The sequence below is a fragment of the Pongo abelii genome, chromosome 23 (assembly GCF_028885655.2).
Source record: "Pongo abelii isolate AG06213 chromosome 23, NHGRI_mPonAbe1-v2.0_pri, whole genome shotgun sequence".
In the NCBI taxonomy this organism is placed as follows: Eukaryota; Metazoa; Chordata; class Mammalia; order Primates; family Hominidae; genus Pongo; species Pongo abelii.
In genome coordinates, this window is record NC_085929.1 from 46,227,912 (window position 1) to 46,246,681 (window position 18,770).

Genomic DNA, 18,770 nt, shown 5'->3' on the forward strand with positions numbered 1-18,770 from the left:
AGAACCTCCTCTTGTCAGAGGTTAGATCTCTTGGACTAGTCTTCTAATTTTCTTTTCTTTCCCATTTTCCCCACCTCCATCTTTTTGCTTTACATTAATGTAGATTTTATCAACTTTAGCTTCCAATCCTCTCATTGATTTCTTATATTTCTGCTATTACATTTTTAAATTTCCAAGAGCTCTTTTTTTTTGGTTTTCAGAAATTCTTTTTGTAATGTCTTGTTCTTGTTTCATATACTGTATTCTCTTATTTCTTTGAGGATAATCAGCTTCTTTGAAAAAGTTTTCCTTTCCCTTCATAGTGTATGTTTCCTCAAAATTATTTTTCTTTGTTTTCGTTTCAATGTTTTATATTAGAAGTGTTTTTTTTTCTTCAGATGTTGGTACCCTTTGCTGTCTGCTTATGTTTAAGTGTGGAGGATTAAAAGTTGAAAGGAACTTTGAGTGTGTGTATGGCACTTGTCAACTTTGAGCTTCAGTGAATAGTCATTTGTTGGGGAACCACTAACGTCAGTATCTTTAGTTCTTTCCTCTAGGCCAGTTAGGTTCTAGGAGAAAAGTTGTCCTATCTCATACCTAGAGGGTAAAGGTCTAGCTACCAGGGTGCTGGGAGGCCAGCAGGGGGAGGGGGCTGCAGCATTCAGCATGTGGTTTACATATCATCACATCCTGTGGTTTTGGTGACAGTGCCCACACTTGTAACTCTACCTAGCACCCCTCATTTCAGAGACCTTCCATCTGCCCTCTCCAGAAAACAAATCTTCAGACTCTGCCACAGGTTGCAGAGGTAGGTGGGTATTCATGGTAATTGTTCACCTGTCTAAGGACTTAACCACTTTTCAAATGCCTGTTTTTTTTTTTTTTTTTCTTTTTAGAAACAGGACCTTGCTCTGTCACCCAGACTGGAGTGCAGTGGTGCAGTCATGACTCACTGCAGCCTCAACCTGGGCTCAAGCGATCCTCCCGCCTCAGCCTTCCTAGTAGCTGAGACTACAGGTGTGGGCCACCAATGCCTGGCTCTTTTCTTGAATTTTTTGTAGAGAAGGGGTCTTGCTACATTGGCAAGGCTGGTCTCAAACTCCTGGCCTCAAGTGATCCTCACTCCTCAGCCTCCCGAAGCTGGGATTACCTCTGTGAGCCACTGTGCCTGGCCCCCTCAAATAGTTGTTTTTAAATTCTCTTTGTTTAGCACCAGATGGAGTAGGTTTTATAACCCCATTTTAAATATGAGGCAAAGGAATCTGAAAGAGACTAAAAATCTTTCCGAAGACCACAAGGCTAGAAAAGGGCAAAGATGGGATTCAAATTCAAGTTTCTCTGATGTCATAGAATATGATCTTAATCACAATTCTGTACTTCCACACAATTCTATTACATTAGAATTATTTTTACTGTATTATAGAATTATGTTAAATTTTGAGTATAAAATTTAGAAGACAGGTAACCAGGACAGTGAGGGGACTTGACATCTTATCTATAAGAAATGGTTGATGGATATGCTAATCTTTACCCAAAAAGAGATGGTAGAAGGATGAGAGGCTATATCTAATTATTTGAAGACAATCAGAAAATCTTAATAATAATACCTTCCATTACTCATAGTTTGCAGGAGCTAGAACTGGGATCAACAGGTAGAACTTACAGAAAACAGATTTTAGCCCACTTAATTAAAAAAAAAAACTTTCTCATTGTCATGGTTCTTCACACACGAAAATAATAATGGTGAGTGATGCTCAGAGCTCATGCACAGCCTGAATAACCGTTTGGTAGGGATATCTGAGGCAAGATTGGTGCATCACTTTACAGAGCTTATCTATTCTTGATGAGACTCTAGGACCCGGCTGGGCTCACACCTGTAATCCCAGCACTTTGGGAGGTCGAGGTGGGAGGATAGCTTGGGCCCAGGAATTTGAGAACAGCCTGAGCAACATGGCGAAACCCCTTCTCTACAAAAAGTACAAAAATTAGCTGGGCATGGTGGCGTGTACCTGTGGTCCCACCTACTTGGGAGACTAAACTGGGAGGACCACCTGAGCCTGGGAGTTTGAGGCTGCAGTGAGCCATAGTCATGCCAGGGCACTCCAACCTGGGCAAAAGGGTGAGACCCTGTCTCCAAAAAAAAAAAAAAAAAAAAAATTCTAGGACTCAAAACATATCTGTTAAAGTACTAAGAAAAGACTCTAGAAATAGAATTTGAGTTCCTTCTAGTCAGAAAGAATAACTTAATAAGAAACATTTTAAGTAGGCCAAGACAGAAATAATATTTGAGTCAAATATTAATATCTTTTTTTTTTTTTTTTTTGAGACGGAGTCTCGCTCTGTCGTCCAGGCTGGAATGCAGTGGCGCGATCTCGGCCCACTGCAAGCTCCGCGCCTGGGTTCACACCATTCTTCTGCCTCCACCTGCCGAGTAGCTGGGACTACAGGTGCCCGTCACCACGCCCGGCTAATTTTTTTTTTGTATTTTTAGTAGAGACAGGGTTTCACTGTGTTAGCCAGGATGGTCTCAATCTCCTGACCTCGTGATCCACCCGCTTCGGCCTCCCAAAGTGCTGGGATTACAGGCGTGAGCCACTGAGCCTGGCCCCCATGTTATCGTATATATTTAGATACGCAGTTAGGTTAGTCACATATATATGCTATGACTAAAAAACCTGGTATTTAACTTGATGCCAGTGGTTCTCAAAATGTGACTGCAGTAGCATCACCTGGGAATTTGTCAGTAATGAATTTCTTGGGTCCCAGATCTACTAAATCAGAAACTGGGGGGTTGGGCCCAGAAAACTAAGTTGTAACAAGCTGCCAGGTGTTTCTGAGGCATGCTAAAGTCTGGGACCCACTGCTTTCTACTATTTAGCTACCTTTCTTTTGCCTTATGACTATGACTGCTGACGAAATCGCTTATCATTGTTTACAGTTTTGCAGCTTTGAGTCATAGGCTACATGATGCTTTTGCTTATAAAAAGCCACTTCATCTATAATTGCCGCATACCAATTTACTTTTGTTTCCAAACACTCCACAGCTGTACACATACCTCAAGCTGCTCTCCAGGGTGCATCCTCACTGCCCATTTAGTTCTCCTGCCCAGGCTCACTACAGAAGTTATTTGGGTCTCTTGTTAACATTCACACAGTCTACTCAGCAGAACCGAAATAAGCTACAATAAATCGCTGTATTTTAAAATCTCATTGTGTGATATATGCACACCAATTAATGTTGGGCTTGCTTGAAGATAGCCCTGATAAAATTATTCCAAATGCTGATATGTTAACTTTAACTTATTATACTCATAAATAATATTGGACCAGTTAATCGTGATATTAAAACTTTCCATTTTTAAAAGCATTTAGAACTGTGCTGCAAAAATAAAATGAGAAATTTCTAGAAATAATTAAAAACTCTTATGAGCTAGAGATATAAATCTTTCTGTAAGCAGAAGGTCTTTGGTCAACTAAACACTTTAAATAGTTCACTGTAAAACAGAAGTTTTTGTCATTCTCCAATTCACCTCTTTCAGTCTTCCTAGCTGACATACAATGTCTGTCAAGTTAACTATATACAAATTAAAATATTCTGATTTTGTTCAATGGTTTAAAATGTAACACTAAGTGATCCTGTCCTCGGGACCAGTGATAGGTTGGCTGGGAACAGAAGGAGGCAATCATGCCTCCTAGGGAGTTACCCTGGCTGAGCGAGGGGTTCCAGGGCTGGGCACCAGGTCGATCTCACACCCCTCAGTGAGGTCTTCGTTACTGCCTGTGGCCTGCAAGCCAAGGTGTGCGAGCAGACACCAGGTTGATGTCTGCGTACTCCTGGACCAGGATCAGTGCCTTTTCAATGGAGGATTCCGAGACAGGATTTCATAATGCCCTCCATTTGCCATTCTGGTAGTTGCCGGAAGGCCAGCTTCAGAGAAAGGTACCAGGAAACTGACAATGCTTCCTTGAATTGGCTTCTGTATTTGCTTCATCAGTGTCTCTCATAGTGAATATTCTGGCGTTCCTATAGATCAGGTTTTGCTGATTTGGGAAAATAAAGACTATGGATCAACTAGGAATACTGTTCATATTAATGAGAAAATGCTTCTGTTAGAACCTTGTTGAAGGCACAGTTTTGAGTTGATCCAGTTCTTGAACTCTGTAGACTCTGATAATTCTGGATCTATTGTTCCATCTTTTGCTGATATTTTGTGTGTGGCAAATGTCGAGGAAGCCAGTTTTCTCAGATTTCAAAATAGTATATGGAAAAATGAAGAGAAAATAGAATGTGTCCATCCTTTGCAACTAGTTTGGGATCCACTGTCATCTGCTCTAAAACACAACAAACCAGTGAAAAATGATCTGCTTGTAAATGAAGCTGCAATTAAAAAAAAATAGGTGCCCTTGAAGATGAGCTAACTTTTCTTCACTCTCAGATTCCTGCAATTGTGGAAATGCAGGAACTGAAAAATACTACAAATTCTAGTTCCTTTGGCTTGAATGATGGGCCCATTAGTTTGGGACAAATGCCGTCATCAGGGGCTGTTCAGCTGAGTGGGGAGTCACACATATATATTTGTTCTTTACTACATTTATACTCTGTTCCTTTGTAGAGTGTATAATGAGCCTTAACATAATAAAAATCAGTTTCCAAGTTCAATGCTTTCTTCTCCTCCTCCACTACCACTTCCTCCTCAGTTTTCTTCTCTCTAGCTTCCATGTTTTCTTCCCATACAACTAGGAACTGATAATATTTGTGACTCAGATAATCCAGCTACTGAAATGAACAAACAGCACCCAGGTGCTAGTATAGTCATCATCCAAAAAGCCACAGAAATAAAGATGTTCTAAACATGTTGGATGTTCTAGAGGACATAAATGAAGTGAAGCTCTGTGCAGTTGAACAGTCACCTGGTGGCAGACCCATTCATAAGAGGAAAATAAAAAATTCCTATTGGGATCCGGTGTCTTTAACGTCTCAAGCACTTAAGCAGAAATTTGCATTTCAAAAAGATGATTCATTTGAGACAGAAAATAGATCTTAGGAGCCTTCTCCATTTTCTTGTCCAGAAACTTCAACGTTTGGACATCACATTTCTCAGTCAGAAGGACAGTGAACTAAGGAAGAACTGATAAGCACAAAGGCTGTTGACCAAGGTATCAGCAACAAAAGCTGTGTCTACACTTAGAAGGAGAGACCACAGAAATATGTCAGCCTGTCTTCCACTACACTTCAAAGGATCTTCTCTTCTGTTAAACGAAGTTAAACAAAGTCTGCATACTGCAGTGTATTAGTGGAGAGGTCTGAAAAGCCTTGATTCTTAAGAAGACTTGTCTCTGGTTTTGGAAGATCCAGCAATTAACTGGCTACTGATGATAATTAGATGTACGGATTTTTTTCTTGCATGTTAATGTAATTACAAGCTGAATACATACTTTGAATAATTTTTCTAAGCATTTATGACTTCCTAAGAAGTCATAGGCTTAAAAGCCTTTGAATCTTTTAAAAATTGTTACTGATCTGGTTTACTTGGCTTCAGAAATTTGGAGATTTTCAAAGAGGATAAAATTAAACTTTTTTCATTAAGACAGTCATAGTTTGAATCACATAGGTTGAGTCTTCTAAAACTTCTTGCTGAGATAATAAATTATGTGTAGAAACTGATTTTGACTGTTAAATGTTAAAAGTAGAAGTATTTAAAGAATCTTGACAAGTTTTGTCCATACTTGCTATGTAAATGTGTATGCCTGTCATTTTTGTTTCCTTTGTCCTTTACTACATTTATACTCTGTTCTTTTGTAGAGTGTATAATAAATGAGCCTTAAAAAATGTAACATCTTACACAAATGTTTGTAGCAGAATTATTTGTAATAGCCAAAAGCATATCTATTTCTCTCTCTCTGTAGAAGAGAGAAAGCTTTATTTCTCTCTCTTTCTATAGAAGAGAGACAGATCTCTATAGAAGAGAGAGAAATAGATATACTTTTTGGTATACTATATACTTTTTGGTACACTATATACTATATTCTATTTTTCTATCTATCTATCTGTATCTATATATATCTTGTTACAATGGAATTAGCCATAAAAAGCAATGAAGTACTGATATATGTTACAACATGGATGAATCTTGAAAATACTAGGCTAAGTGAAATAAGCCAGACACAAAAGGCCACATATTACATGATTCCATTTATATGAAATGTTTAGAATAGGCAAATACATAGAGACAACAAGATCTGCAGTTGACGGGAGTTAGAGGGAAGGAAGAATGGGGAGTGACTGCTAATGAGTGTAGGACTTCTAGCCGTGATGAAAGTGTTTCTGAATTAGTGGTGATGATTTCACAACTGAGAATACGCTAAAAGCTACTAAATCATACATTTTAAAAGGATGCATTTTATGGTATGTTAATTAGATTTCAATTTTTAAAAAGTGTAACATTTGGAAATTTAATGTCATTATAAATATGCTACATAAAATAATAGACTTAGGAAAACTCTTAATCATTTATGCTAAATTTTTATTGGGAAAATTGGATTAAAGATGAGTTTTCTCACTTACTTATAAAGTATAAGTTTTGAAAATTAAATAGGTGTGGTTTTTTGCCTGTGAAACAGCAGGCAGGAGATGTATACTACAAGAGTTGCTGGGGCTGCCTCTCTGGAGGGATGATGAAGGCTGCCTTCAACTCTACTTTGCACGGTGCTTCTGAGCCAGCCTGACCAGTAACTCAGGCTTTGCCAAGACACTTTGCAGAACTGTTTTCTACCATTTTCCTCAATTTCTGGCTCTGAAGCCTTTTACACACAAAAAGGAAAAGTGCATGGTTAATAGGTCTTGTGTGTGTGTGTTAAGTTTGATTTCTTTCACTTTCAAAGGTGGACTGAAAAACAGGTATCTAGAACAACTACTAGTGAAGACCATGGTAAAAAACAAAGCCAATTGGATAGGAAAAAAGGATGAAGGCAGTGACAATGCCTACCACTATCCAATATGAGAAAGTGTAGAATACTGAATTTTTTCCTCCAAAAAAATTAGAAAGCCAAGACCAGTGTAGCTGAACATACTTACTATAACTGTGGCTTATGAGAATATAATGAAGGCTGTCTGCCACCATTTCTAGCTTCCAAGAATCTACTAGCTTCCTCCTCCTTTTTTTGTGTACATGATCAAGTATCTAATAACTTGAAAGAATAGTTTGAGCTACAGATAAATAACTTAAAATTTAAACTGAGGGGAAGAAATGAGCTGTTCCAGGAACAGAGTTATTTAGTATCAAGATCAAATGAGGTTGCAGAAGCAAATACATCCCTCTCATTTGGTACAAATATTAAGGTGTATTAGGTGGCTGCCTTCACTTTCCTGATAGTTGAGATCCACTAAAATATGAGCGTGCAGGAATTTTTTAATTTTCCTGATTCATTATCTCCGAAAAGGTTATAATGCCAGACCTGGACCCTTCATATAAACAAATACTTCTTAAAACAAAACTGGAACACAGACACTATCTTCTCTATTCTCCATCACCCTGAGTGATGCCAATGTCCATGGAGACTAGCCATCCATCCTGGCCTCACTGTTTCTTGAATTCCTCACCACAATGACCTTCAGCCATTCCTCTGAGTAGTCCCTAGAACATGTCATCACTGAGGACTGCCCTCCTCTGAAACCTGTTTTCCAAAATTACTTTTCTTCTTGCTTACTTCCAGCTCTCCCATTCTTTTTAATGTATTGATACTTTGGCCTCACTGAGAAAACAGATGCAATGAAAATCCTCTTATTTTCTCCCACTCTCTCAACGCCTGCCTGGCTTTGCTTCCTTTCTTAACCAGTCTAGATCCCCATTCTGCACCCCTTCAAGCACTTTCTTGCCACTCCCTTGCTGCCATGTATTCTGCCTTACCTGCTAACTTGTAATCCAGGGGTCAGCAAACCATTTTTGTAAAGGACCAGATAGCAAATATTTTGGGCTTTGTGGGACATATAGTCTCTGTGGCAGTTATTCAACTCTGCCTGTTGCAGCGCAAAAACAGCAAATTAGCATGGTTGTATTCTAATAAAACTTTATTTACCAAACAGGCAGTGAGCCAGATTTGGCCCAGAGGCTGTAGTTTGCCACCCACTGCCCTAATTCTATTTTGATTTAAATATCCACCCTTTTCATTCCTGTGCCCAAGCTGCTCGGTCCCGCTGGAGAAAACCACAGGCCTCTGCACACTAGGGTGGCACCAATCACGCTGTCCCAGCGTCTTGCCAGCTCCTCCTTCCATTCTCTACGGTGTCTGTTCTAAACCTAAGCATTCTCTTCATGGTCCCTATACCACTCCACATCCCTCAGGCTTGGCATATGACCTCTGATGAGAAGAAACTGAGGCCATTACTCACAGTGTGTGGCACACAAAGGCTCAATACATCTTATTTTTGAAAAATAACAAGCAGTAACAACAAACCCTTCCCTCACATCTGACACATCCTTTTTCCTCCTTCCTTACAGGCCTTCCAGATGGAGTGAGTCTCTTTCTTTCTGGATTCTTGACTCTAGTTCACCTCTCTCAGATCGTGATCCACCTAAGGCTCCTGGCTATCTCCCTCTACCTCACCCTCTATTGTCTAACACCTCTCACCTGGTTTTCTACAACAGCCTTTGAAGTGTTCCTCACCTCCAATTTCACCGGCCAGATCAGCATTTCGCATTCCTAAAACAAGGTCATTAGCCTAGCTTAAGACCTTTAGTGACCAGCACTGTCTTCAAATTAAAGTCTAAATTTCTTAACCTGGCACACATAACTCCTATCATCTGTCTGGCTTAATTTTCCAGTGTTTTCTTCTACCACTTCTTCATGCACACTTTCCACTTCTGCTTTACTAAGCTGCCTTTGGTTCACTTATTAAATATTGAATACTGACTATGTGCAAGCTACTGTGTTTGCTGCTGGGGATGCAATAAGAAACGGCAGACACAGTCTCTTCTTTCATGAAGATGACATTTCGGTTGGGAAGAAATATTAATATATTAAATAACTTAGTAAATATGTAGTCAACTAGAATGACAGTGTGATGAGGATAATTATAGGGTACTAAGATAGCATATGGTTAGGGGGATTTGAAATACCCTAGGAGGTTAGGAAATCTTAAAGAAGTGATATTCGAGCTGACCTCTGAAGGATGAGTAGGAGTGAACCAGGGGAAGGGGTGGGCCGGGAGTGTTCTGGTCAAAGGGAACAACCATGGTGAAGCAAGATGGTTTATCTGACAAATTGAGAAAATGTCGGGCTGGTTAGAGAGGCAGAAGCTAGGCTTCCCAGGGCTTGAAGAACATGGTGATCAGTCCACTGTTTAATTTGGGGAGTACTAGTGATCAAACTACTCCAGCTGCTTGATGGAGAACTGGAGCTCCCCAGAATCTCTTTGCTTGGTTATTCCTTTGCTTGGAATGCCCTTTCTGGAAGGATAGGCATTTATTTGTTCCTGAGCATAAAATGAGAAACTCCTGGGTACTTTTGGAAAAAACTAGAGAGGATTTTGAGGGTTAGGATGGGACTGAGGTTCTGCAGTTCTAAAGGTGGAATTAAAAATATGTACACTTGAAAAATAATAGCAAATTTTATATTACACTTATCCTATTCACCAGGTTCCACTCTACACACTTTGCATTTGTAAATTTATGAAATCCCCACAATATCTCAATGTGGTAGTTCCATCATTATCTTTGTTCTATAGATGAAGATACTGACCTGCAAGAGGTCAGGTGTCTTGCCTAAGGTTGCACATTTAGTGGTTGGGCTGGGATTATGATCCCAAGCAGTCTCACTCCAGAGCCTGTGCTATCAGCAACTATGCTATTCATCCAAGTAGGAGCCTAGCTTGAATTTATGGTGAGGTTTACAGGGACATTCGATTTATTCTCCAATCTCCCTCTAGGACTGGGAGCTTTGCCATCCTCTCCTATCAGGCTCATGCTGCCTCTTGTGAGGAACTAGGCAACTTTCAAATTGTGGCCCTCTGTCATGGAGCCAAGCCATGCTCTGACCAATTCTGAAATAATTTGGCCTTAATTTATCAACAGAGAAATACTGTATTTCACCCTATTAAGAATTTGTTAAATGTTGTTAAACCTATCAATGTCTCTGTCTCTCTCTCTCTCATACACACACACACACACACACACACACACACATTTTTTCAGAGACAGTCTCACTCTGTCACCCAGGATGGAGTGTAGTGGCATGATCTGGGCTCACTGCAACCTCCGCCTCCCAGGTTCAAGTGATTCTCCTGCCTCAGCCTCCTCAGTAGCTGGGATTACAGGCATGTCACCACACCTGGCTAATTTTTGTATTTTTAGTAGACACAAGCTTTCAGTATGTTGACCAGGCTGGTCTTGAACTCCTGACCTCAAGTGATCCTCCTGCCTTGGCCTCCCAAAGTGCTGAGATTACAGGCGTGAGCCACGGTGCCTGGTCACACACACATATATTTTTACAAATCAATGTTAAAATATTATAGTTAAGCAATTACATAAGCAAGTTAAGTACCACAGCAATGATTGGAGAAAAATATTGTTCTATTATTCAACCAATCACCTTACCTGATGTTCAAGAAATTTCAATCAGAAGGTCAATATTTCAACATTTATAAAAGCTTCAAAGTATTTATAAAAATAATACAAAAATATATGTACAGTAGAGACAATATCACACTATTTTGATTACTATAGCTTTATGGTAAGACTTGAAATTAGGTAGTAGGAGTCCTCCAACTTTGTTCTTTTGCTTTCAGGATTGTTTTGGCTATTCTAGATACTTTGTATTTACATTTAAATGTAAGATTCAGCTTGTCAATTTCTACCAAAAAAAAAAAAAAAGCCTTCTGGGACTGCATTGAATCTGCAGAGCTATTTGGAGAAAAATTACATCTTAACAATACTGAGTCTTCCAATCCATGAACACTGTGTATCTTCTCAACTTATTTAGGTCTTTAATTGCTCTCAGAAATGTTTCATAGTTTTCACTGCAGAGGTCTTACATGTCTTTTGTTAAGTATTTTGTTTTTTAAAAATGCTACTGTAAATGATACTGTTTTAATTTCAATTTCTAATTATTTATTATTGTTGTTTGTTTTTTGAGATAGGGTCTCACTCTGTTGCCCAAGCTGGAGTCCAGTGGTGCAATCATAGCTCACCGCAGCTTTGAACTCCTGGGCTCAAGCGATCCTCCCACCTCAGCCTCCCAAGGAGCTGGGACCACAAGGTGTGCACCACCATGCCAGGCTAAATAAAAAAAAATAAATAAAAATTTTTGGCCAGGTGCAGTTCAACCAGCCTGGTCAATATGGCAAAACCCCTTCTCTACTAAAAATACAAAAATTAGCTGGGCATGGTGGCGCGTGCCTGTAATCCCAGCTACTCAGAAGGCTGAGGCAGGAGAATCACTTGAATCCAGGAGGTAGAGGTTGCAGTGAGCCGAGATCACCCAACTGCACTCCAGCTTGGGTGACAAAGTGAAACTCCATCTCAAAAAAAAAAAAAAAAGAAAAAATTTTAAAATAGGGACAGGGTCTCCCTATGTTGTTGGTATGGTTTGACTCTGTGTCCCCACCCAAATCTCATCTCGAATTGTATTCCCCACGTGTCAAGGGAGGGAGGTGACTGGATCATGGAGTGGTTTCCTCCATGCTGTTCTCGTGATAGTGAGTGAATTCTCACGAGATCTGATGGTTTTATAAGTGTTTGACAGTTCCTCCTTCATGCACTCTCTCTCCTACCACCTTGTGAAAAAGGTGCCTGCTTCTCCTTCCACCATGATTCTAAGTTTCCTGAGGCCTCCCCAGCCATGAGGAACTGTGAGTCAACTAAACTTCTTTCCTTTATAAATTACCTACTCTTAGTTATTGATAGCAGTGTGAAAACAGACTAATACAGTTGTCCAGGTTGGGACAATACATTTTTTATGCTAACTTTGTATCCTGAAATCTTGCTAAACTTGCTTACTAGGTCTAGTAGCCTGTTTGACAGACTCTTTGAGATCTTCCACACAGATAATCCTATCATCTTGAAATAAAAACATTTTATTTCTTCCTTTCCAATACATATGCCTTTTATTTATTTTTCTGGCCTAACGGCACTGCCTAAGACCTCTAATACAATGTTGAATAAAAGCGGTGACAGCAGCCATCCTTTCTTTGTTGCTGATCTGAGTGGTAATGCATTCAGTCTTTTATCATTAATTATGTCAGCAGTACATATTAGGGCTTTTTAAAAAACATTTTATTTATTTATTTATTTTGGAGACAGGGGTCTTGCTCTGTTGCCCAGGCTGGGGTGCAGTGGGGCAATCATAGCTCGCTGCAGCCTCAAACTCTTGGGCTCGTGACCTTCCTACCTCAGCCTCCTGAAAAGCTGGGATTACAGGTGCATGCCACCATGCCTGGCTAATGTTTTAAATTTTTTGTAGAGACAGGGTCTCGCTATGTTGACCAGTCTGATCTTGAACTCCTGGCCTCAACTGATCCTCCTGCCTTGGCTTCCCAAAGTGCTGGGATTACAGGTGTGAGCCACCATATCTAGCCTAAAAAGTATACCCTTTAAAAATATATACCCTTTATCAGCTTGAGGGAGGTTCCCTCTTATTCATAGTTTGCTTAAATTTTTTAAAGATTGTAAATGAGTGTAGAATTTTGCCAAATGCTTTTCTGCATGAATCAAGATAATTTTATCATTTCCATCTGATTCTGTTAATATGGTAGATTACGGTTACAGATTTTCAAATGTCAAACCAACCTTATAATTCTGGGAAAAATCCCACTTGGTCATTATGTATTATTATTTTTCTATGTTGCTGGATTTGATTTGCTAATATTTTATTAAGGATTTCTACATTTGTGTAAATTTTTGAGGAATATTGGTCTATAATTTACTTTTCTTGAAATGTCTTTGTCAGATTTTGGCATTAGATTATGCTAGCTTCATAACATGAGTTGGGTAGTCCTTCCTTTTCTACTTTCTGAAAAAATTGGCACATGATTATCATTACTTCTTTCTTAGACTTCACTGGTAAGACTATAGGGAACTGAGGTTTTCTCTGTGATGTGTTTTTGATAATATATGTATGTGTGTGTGTGTATATGTGTGTATCTATACGTCTTTTTTCCCCAGCTTATTTGACAAACACAAAGGTCTTCTCAGGTCAGTTTTAGCCAGTTGTCTTATCCATTTCAACTAAGGCATCAAATCTATTGCCATAACGTTGTTCATAATACTCTCTCATAATCTTTTGGTAATCTATAGGTTTTTTAGTTATATACTATCTTTAATTCTTAGAATTGGTAATTTGTAATTATTATCTTTTTTTTGATCAGTCTTAATAGGGGTTTATAAATTTTAACCTTTTTAAAGAGCCACCTTTAATCTGTTTTTATTTCATTTATTCCTATTTTTGTTGTTTACTTCCTTTTACTGACTTTAGGTTTAATTTGTTCCTTTTTTCCAAGCATCTTAAGTTAGAACCTTCTATTACTGATTTTTAAGGCATTCTTCCTTTCTTATATAAGCATTTAAAGCTGTAATTTTCCCTCTAGCAATTTCCTACTAGTTTTAATGCATCTCACTTTTGATTTTCATTATCATTGTTTGAAATATTTTCTCATTCCTCTTCGGATTTCTTCTTTGACTCATAGATTATTTAGAAGCATATCGCTAAATTTCCAAATATTTGGGGTTCTTCTATGTATTTCATTGTTACCAATTTCTAATTTAATTCTACCATGGCCAGAGACCATACTTTTTAAAGATTTCAATCTTTTGAAATTTATTGTTACCTTTTGTTTGTTTTCATACCACACTTTATTTCAAAATACTTTTTGTTTTTAATGATGCAGTATGTGTTCTTTCTTGGTGAATGTTCATTTTGCACTTGAAAAAGAATGTTAAAAAAAAGAAAAATAATGTATTCTGCAGTGGTTGGATGTTGTGATTTAGAGATTTGAAGTAGGTTAATGTTTTTGAATAGTTATTCATACTTTCTACATACTCATGGATTTTTATGCCTAGTTCTATCAATTGCTGAGAATAATAACATCTCAAATTAAAACTGCAGATTTGTGTAATTTCTCCCTATAATTCTGTCAGTTTTTGCTTCATGTATTTTTGAAGTTCTTTTATTAGGTACATACACATGTTTAGTTGCTATATATCCCTCATGTTTTGGCCTATGTATCAATATGAAATGTCCTTCTTTAGTAATAATCCTTGTCTTGAAGTCAATTTTGTCTGGTATTAATATAGCCACTCCCACTGTATTATGCTGCTTGCATAGTACATATTTTTTAATTGTTTTACTTTCAATCAATTTATGTCTTTCTATTTAAAGCACTTCCCTCATAGATAGCATATAGTTGAGTCTTGCTTTTCTATCCAATCTAAAGTCTCTTCCTCTTAATTGGAAAGTTTATTCCACTTCCATTTAATGTAATTATTGAAATGCTTGGATTTAGGTCTTCTATTTTGCTATCTGCCTTCTATTTGTCTGTTTTTGTCCCTCCTTTCTTCTTTTGTGTTGATCGAATATATTTTTACTATTCCATATTAATTCCTCAGCAGGACTTTGGCTATACCACTTTCCTTTTTACAAGTGTAATTAAATATGCATGCTTAACTTATCATGAGTTAATCATAGTTAATATTGTACTATTTCATGTAAAATATAGAAATCTTTCAATGGTATAATTCCATGAACTTTCCATTCTTGGTACTATGTTGCAATATATATCTACATATGTTTTAAACCCCAAAATACAGTATTATAAGTTTTGCTTTAGTTACATGTACTTTTTAATTAGAAGAAGAAATATGCATAGTATTTTATATTTATCCACATATTTATCATTTCCAGTGCTCATCATTCTTTTCTGTAGATTCAGGTAACCAGCGTAATTTCTCATTAGGCTGAAAATATTCCTTCGGTGTTTCTTGTAGTATGGATTCCCTGATGATCAGTTTTTATTCACTTGAATTAAGTCCTGTTTTCATCTTCATTTTTTTGGTTCTGCTAGATATAGAATTCTGGGTTAATAGGTTTTGTCATTTAACATTTACAAGATGACTTTTCATTGTCTCCTGGTATACACTGCTTATGATGAAAAATCAGGTGTCATTCATATTCTTGGTCCTCTGCATGTAATATGATAATTCTTCTTGCTGCTTTCAAGATTTTGTCTCTGGAATTCAGCTGTCCAACTATGATGTGTCCAGACATAGTGTTTTTTTCTTTAATTCTGTTTGAAATTCATTGAGCGTTTTGGATCTGAAAGTTTATTTCTTTCACACATTTGGAGCGGTTTGAGCATTATCTTTTCAAATAATTTTTTCTGACCCTATGTCTTTTCCTCACCTTTTAGAACTCCAATTACATCAATGTCAGACTTCTTGACACTGTTTCACAAGACTGAGCCTCTCTGTTTCTTTTTCTTTAATCTTTTTCTTTCCATTTTTCAGATTAGATTATTTCTATTAATCTATTTTCAAATTCACTTGCTCTTTCTTTCATTTTTAATCTTCTGCTAAGCCCTTCCAGTAAAATTTTCATTTTAATTATTTGTCTTTCAGCTCCAGAACTTCCATTTAATTCCTTTTTACAGTTATTTGCCTGCCGAGATGCTCCTTTCTATTCATTCGTTGTGAGTACTTTAAGTTCTTAAATGGATTTGTAATAGCTGCTTTTAGAATTTGCTAATTGCAACACCTGGGTCATCTAAGGGTCAGTTTCTACTGACTCTTAATATCTTCATTATGACCCATATTTTCCTATTTCTTCAAATGCCTAGTGATTTTTAAAATTTTATACTGGACATTTGGATGATACTTTGTAAAGTGTCTGGATTCTGTGATACTCCTCTTAAGAGCACTGATTTTTGTTCTGGTTGGAAGATAACTTGCCTGGCCTTTTCAAACTGTCAGCCCTCCAGTAAGCAGAAGCTGAAGTCTCATCTCAGTTCTTTCGGCTTCCAGTAGGATTTTCTTTTCTGGTCAGACTCACTGGGGTCCCCAGACCCCAGTATGTATGTATGTACATACATATGTATAGTTTAGTGGTCAGTCAAGAATTTGGGAAGAGTTTATACACAGATAATGAGGTTTGCCCTTTCTGAGTCTCCTTCTGTTTTAGATTTTCATTCATAACTTTCCAGCTTCCCTGCCAGAATTGAGCTCTCTTTTGACACTCCAGGCTATGAGGACTGAAGAGTACCCTCAGAATCTTAATTTCAGCTACTGTATTTTTCAGCTCTACAATTTTCATTTGTTTTTTTTTTTTTGACACAGGATCTCACTGTGTCACCCAGGCTAAAGTGCAGTGGCATGATAATGGCTCACTGTAGCCTCAATCTCTTGGGCTCAAGTGATCCTCCTGCCTCAGCCTCCAGGGAAGCTAGGACTATAGGCACATGCCACCACATCTGGCTTATATATATATATATTTTTTTTTGTAGAGATGGGGTCTCCCTATGTTGCCCAGGCTTATCTTGAACTCCTAGCCTCAAAGCAATCTCCCTGCCTTAGCCTCCCAAAGTGCTGGGATTACAGGCATGAGTCACTGTACCAGGTCCATTTTATTTTTAAAATAGATACTAGTATTCTGATGAAATTCTTCATCTTTCCTGTCTTCTTGATCATATTAATATTAATGATAATTTTAAAGTACCTATCTTATACATTCAGAATCTAGATTACTGTGGATCTGTTTCTGTTGTCTACTTTTCTCCTATATTTCTGGCCGTTTTTTTCATATCCTAGTATGCTTGGTAACTTTTTGTTGAAAGTCAAAATTTTTAATGAAAAATTTTAAGAGCTCTCTGGAAAGGATTGAATTGTCTTCTGGAAGGCAGATGGAATACAAGTCAATCACTTTGCTCTAGGTGAGATAGGTTTTATTAATGGTATTTGTGAGGGCTGCTCAACTTCTGATTTGTTCTTACTCCTAGAGTATAGTCCTGAGGCCTAGGGTATAGCCTATCAGGGGTCCCAGTGGAAAGCCTGGAGTGTTTCTCATGGCTTCTCCCATTTGCTATATCCTGAACTCTGACATTTGTTTCCTTGTATCATCAGAATCATCAGAATCTCTGCATATCTCACTGGCCTCTTAGAAGCTGCTTCCCATTTAGTTTCTTGGCATCTCATCCTGAACGCATGTAGCTTAGCAGTAGGCAAATGTTTCGAAATGACAGAAAGATTTTTAGGATTTCTTCTCTGTGATTCCCTCCCTCTGGAATACGGGCCCTTCAAGTCCCTGACACCTTGAAAGCTCAAACTCCTACCATGTCTCCCAAGCTCAGTGAGACTGTGGAAAGCCTACGCCTGTGATTTTAATTTGGCTTCTATTATCTTGCTCTGAGAATTGGCAAATGACTCAAGGTGGGGAAACTAAGGTGACTGAGGGACTCATCTCAATTTCCTTCCCCCTGGGATCTTAACCTATTATGTATTTTCTACTTGGTTGTTTGATGATGACTTCAAACCAGCTTTTAATAATTTCCTAGATTTAATAATTATTTTTGGTAGTAGAATTAGACCAATATAAGCAGACAAAAAAGTTTTCCTTGTTAACCAGTTTTAGAGGAACTTCTTGCTAAATTTTGGTACACTCACAACGACCAAAAAGTATTTTCAATGATCTTTTTGTGGTATTCATGAAATAAAAGAACCAAACGTATCAACTTCCCAGGGACAGCCAGGCACATAAGCCATCAGAGCCATTATAACCAGTACTAACAGGTTTCCACATCAGCAGTCTCAGAAGAAAAGTTAATTGGTTGACAAAACTGAGAATCAGTTTTACTACCTTTAGGCTATCCAATATCAAAAAAATCTTGAAAGAGCACCAAGGAAAATCTTTTGTTGCTCATTGACCTCACTAATACCAATATAAATTTCTTTAACTTCAATATGGTGACTTCCATTGTTTATATTTATATGTACTTTTGATCTGGGTTTGAGTCTGTTTAAAAGATTCACATTAAAATCTTTGTATTGGCCAGACACAGTGGATCATGCCTGTGATCCCAGAGCTTTGGGAGGCTGAGGCAGGAGGATCATTTGAGGCCAGGAGTTCAAGACCAACCTGGGCAACATAGCAAGACCCCACCTCCACACACACACACACAAAATTAGCCAGGTGTAGTGGCATGCACCTGTAGTCCTAGCTACTTGGAAGGCTGAGGGGTGGAAGGATTGCTTGAGCCCAGGAGTTTGAAGCTGCAGTGAGCTACGATTGCATTGATTGCAACAGAACAAGACCCTGTCTCTAACAAAAATAAATAGATTTAAAAAGCTTTATATTTATATGAGTTGGTTAGCACTATTATATGTAAGAACCAATAAAACTACTACTTAGTCTTTGAAAAATTCATAAACAAAAAATTATTCTTTTACTAGTAAACTTTAAAGTAGAAAGCATAATTATATAATGGGGGCTTTAGTAACTGAGAGCCAATAACCTGAAATCTCAACTGGCTTTATCCTTTATTACCCAGTCTAAACAATATTGCAATCTTCTTAATGTTTTTTATATCTTTATAATATAAAAAATATAACATATAATATAAAAAAGACAAGATCCCCTGCCCCTTTTGTGCAATCAGTATACAGCTCTTTTTAAAAGGACACACGTACACCCATGTGTATGTGGGGGTGTGTGTATACACCAATATACATAATAACCAATTCTTTTTCATATAATCTCTTAATAAGTAACCTACATGTCTAACAGAAAGCACTTACTTCATGCTAGTTCCTTCT

The 18,770-nt window shown here is 37.8% G+C and overlaps 1 protein-coding gene and 1 pseudogene across 6 annotated transcripts in view; one reads left to right on the forward strand and one right to left on the reverse strand.

Annotated features, from left to right (window-relative positions):
* Positions 1-18,770, reverse strand: part of ENTHD1 (ENTH domain containing 1) — a 167,742-nt gene that overhangs the window by 18,617 nt on the left and 130,355 nt on the right. The gene's annotated exons all lie outside the window — the stretch shown is intronic.
* LOC103888976 (mitochondrial fission regulator 2-like) lies at positions 3,994-5,168 on the forward strand (annotated as a pseudogene).